The sequence below is a fragment of the Anarrhichthys ocellatus genome, unplaced genomic scaffold (assembly GCF_004355925.1).
Source record: "Anarrhichthys ocellatus isolate YVR2014 unplaced genomic scaffold, GSC_Weel_1.0 scaffold4, whole genome shotgun sequence".
In the NCBI taxonomy this organism is placed as follows: Eukaryota; Metazoa; Chordata; class Actinopteri; order Perciformes; family Anarhichadidae; genus Anarrhichthys; species Anarrhichthys ocellatus.
Window position 1 is genome coordinate 14,328,321 of NW_022280034.1, and position 3,884 is coordinate 14,332,204.

A 3,884-nucleotide genomic window follows, 5' to 3' on the forward strand; every position below is an offset into this window, starting at 1 on the left:
CATGATGGGAAGTGTAGGATCAAGGGGTTATAGAGCATGATGCCTAAAAGTTACTTACCGTTTTAAAGAAACACTGATTGTCTTGTTAGAAAAATATGGTGCACCTTTGCAAAGATATAGTTTTCAAGCCGTGGGTGGAGGTGCTCATTTATGGGAGCAGTATATTCTAATTAGGCGGCATGTGACATACGAAGGGGAGTCAAATCTGGATGGCTTGCTGCATCACATGTTTTATGATCCAGATAGCCAACAAAAGACTGGATTGTCCTAATTCCCAGTTTGTGGGTTAGTAGGCACTCTAGTTACCTAAATGTGTGTTCAATGTTTGTTCACAAGCACTGAAAAAGTGAATTTTCCAAGAAATGTAAATGTGAAGTTAAAAGACGAAATCACTTTATTGTAACGTCAATTACCTATTTTTTAGTGCTGTAGAATGTTCAGTCTGCTTTTAAACTGAATCAACAGTGATTTATGAAAAGGTGCAGTCCTACAAACTACTACCTACAAACCTAACTAAGACAAACCATCTACAAAATCAATTGTCTCCAGTACTCAGCCTTCATGTCAACTCTGCAACAAGTTTCATTTATATCATCTGCATCCAGGAATATTGTCTGCAGATGACCTGGCTTTGTTCCCAGTATTACAAGTCTTTCTGACATGTGTTTAGTTAATCAGTGTGTGTGTGTGTGTGTGTGTGTGTGTGTGTGTGAGAGAGAGAGCGCTGCAGGGTGTTCCACTGCTGTAAATCATGACTTTGCGATTAGTGATAAGCCCCTTTTTGAAGGGCTGGGGTGCGATAAAGCCGTGGGGTTTGGTGTGTGTGTGTGTGTGTGTGTGTGTGTGTGTGTGTGAGACAGAAAACCCCTAAGTGCTGCCAGATACTGCTAATGACATCATAATAATGACATGCTTATTTCCCCGTCCAACAGACGTGCACGTGTCCTGAATGCATGAACAAGGAATATGACACACATTCTCCCTCCTCCTGACCGTCGCTCTTTCCCGTTCCAATCGCCGATTCTTTTAATCTGCTCTAATCAATACATGTTATGTGAAAGGGGTTACTTGTTGTGCCAAAAGTGTTAATATAATTAACAGTTAATTCTGCAGTAATCCTCAGTTTAACAGGGATTTTTTTGTGTTATTGAGCTTATTGTTTTGGTTCATTCTGATACTCAGTATGCTGCCCATGGGCCAGCTCAGGTGTTTTGAAGTGTGATTGTATGAGGTACTTATCCATAGTCAGTGAATTACCTAGATAACTTGAAGCAATGTACTGCTGTGGAGCAGCAGCGAATTTTGACCAATAGAAAAGGCCCACCTTAAATCATCAATATCAGTTCAAGTGTACGCTGAATTTAAAATATTTTTGCCGGTTTGCCTGGTCGTAAGACAGCTTTAACGTCTATGTATCCAAGGGCCACCTGAGAAAAAACGCCATCTAGACTCTGGTCTACCACTGCTTTGAGTGGATAGTTAGCCACTTTTTATTGTGTGACTTTAGTTGTTCTAAAAGGTTAAAACTATTGTTCTTTTCAGTGAAGTCGGGTGGCTTTGGAGAGAGCATAGATGGAAAAGCTTCGGGTTTGCTGTCAGAAATGGTCGTCTGGAAAGGTAAAGGTGGAAATATTCTAAATGTAGTGTTAAACTGATACTGGTTACTTTAAGGTGGCTTCAATATGTTTCGCTGCTGTCCCCGTCTGCAGCAGTTTATTGCTTTGCATTAACTTCTGTCTGCTTCTCCAGAGTGGAAGTAAGTAATACCCTAACTATGGACCTCATACAACCCCACTTCAAAGAATCTGAACTATCCCTTTAAGAAGAACGCTTTCAGGGTGCATTTTTGAACTGCGGACAGAGCCAACTACCCCCAGTCTTCATGCTAAGCTAGGCTAAACACATGCTGCCTCCAGCTGTGTGTCGAACTCACAAATCAATCACCTCATCTCACTGTCAGAAGAAAGAAAATAAGCATATTTCCCAAAATGTTGAACCAGTGGCCAGATGCTTCCTTTTCCTTGATTGAACCAGCCAGCAAACATGTTTATTTGCTAGTGCAGAACAGCCGGCGCTCTCCCTTTACTCACTCCCCCACCCCACGCGGTGCAGTGCACCAGGCTGTTTGCAGAGCGGCAGAAACGGGGCGATCTCCCTCCCTCACCGCCGCCTCTACATCTGGCTGCGTTGTGTGGAACTCCCCCCGCACCCCCAACTCGGCCGACAGATAAGCCCCAGTGATGGATACGCGGTGTCACCATCCAAAGCCCTGCCTATCTATTACAGGGGCCGTTTCATGTGGTGGCTCTGTGCGTGTGTGTGTGTGTTCCTTGGCAGGGAGGATGGTTCACATATTGGGTCGGTGGGTGTGTGAGGTGAGTGGGTGTTTGGAGGAGCTGTGACTGGAAAGGGAAATTATTGGTGGGAGTAGAAAAGCGAACAGTAGAGGAAGATATAGAGGGACAAGGTTGAGAGAGACAGATGGAGGGAGGTAGAGCCCAGAGATAACTTATTTTTTTTTTAAAGACTGTTGGAAGCTATAATCTCATAATATAAGGAAGGATGTATTTTGAAATGCCATCAATGGGAAATACAGGTAAAAGCTGTCATAGTTTGCTCACCTTGTTTGATAACCTTTGACCTCTTGGAAGTGTGAATTTAACATGTAAAATAGGTCACACGTTCCTTCACCAGCAGCATCTATAGTATGAAAAAAGAATCCGAAATAAATCTCTGTGCTGTAACTAAATATTTAAGTGGCGTCTGTGGGCTGAATATCTTTCTGTCAGAGTTATGAACTTTGTTACACTCCCTGCCGTGCATCACAAAGTGATTTTAAAGCGTCACTATGCAAGTTTGAAAGAAGAAATAACGCATTCTTCCTCTTGCAAATGCAAAGCTGAACTCAAATAAATGCGTCCTCATGTGCATGCACAAGAGAAACAAGACTGGGACCCACTCGTAGTAAAATGGCTCCATAGCGCTGCTTTAGGTCTTAAACTCCACAGGGAACCTTTACTGTAGGGTCTATTTATCAGCTTTGACAGAGTTTACTGTTTGACAGTATTCAAATAGCTTGTTTTGTCTTACCGACAGCTCAAACTCTAAAGATAATCAATTTAATATCACAGCAGACAAAGAAAAGCAGCAGAATATCCCAAATGCTTAAACCAGAGAGACGTGTTTACTTAAAAAATTGGCTAATCCATTAATCCATCATAAAATGGTTCACAATTCATTTTCTACCAATGATTTCATCATCTCAAATTTTCACATCTTTTCAAAATGATTGAAATGCATCAGCACCGGACAGTTGTCAAGGCCCCCAGCACCCTCATAAATCCCACTAAGGGTGAGCCCTTCCTCCCCTGACACATCAGTCACTGGGACGATTCAAGACCCCCATAAAGCTGCTGACCAGGCGGGATGTGAATGTTGCAGGCCTGGGATCAAGGGGAAGGTTTGCTGGTTTTGAAGATCCAGCAAAGTGAATGAAAAGTGTCCCACCTGTGCACTCGGCCTGTGCCATCATGCAGCCAGTGAGCAAGGCATTTATTCACCAAGTGTTCAGTTAACCTTGTATTTCTGAGTTTAGGTTGAATTTTTAGTTGAATTTGTTTATGACCGGAGTTCAAGAAGACTCATCATAAATACATTTTATATAAAGAGAAAAAAGAGGGATTTGATATACAGTGGGTACGGAAAGTATTCAGACCCCTTTAAATTTTGCACTGTTTCATTGCAGCCATTTGCTAAAATCAAAAAAGTTCATTTTATTTCTCATTAATGTACACTCAGCACCCCATCTTGACAGAAAAAAACAGAAATGTAGAAATTTTTGCAAATTTATTAAAAAAGAAAAACTGAAATATCACATGGTCATA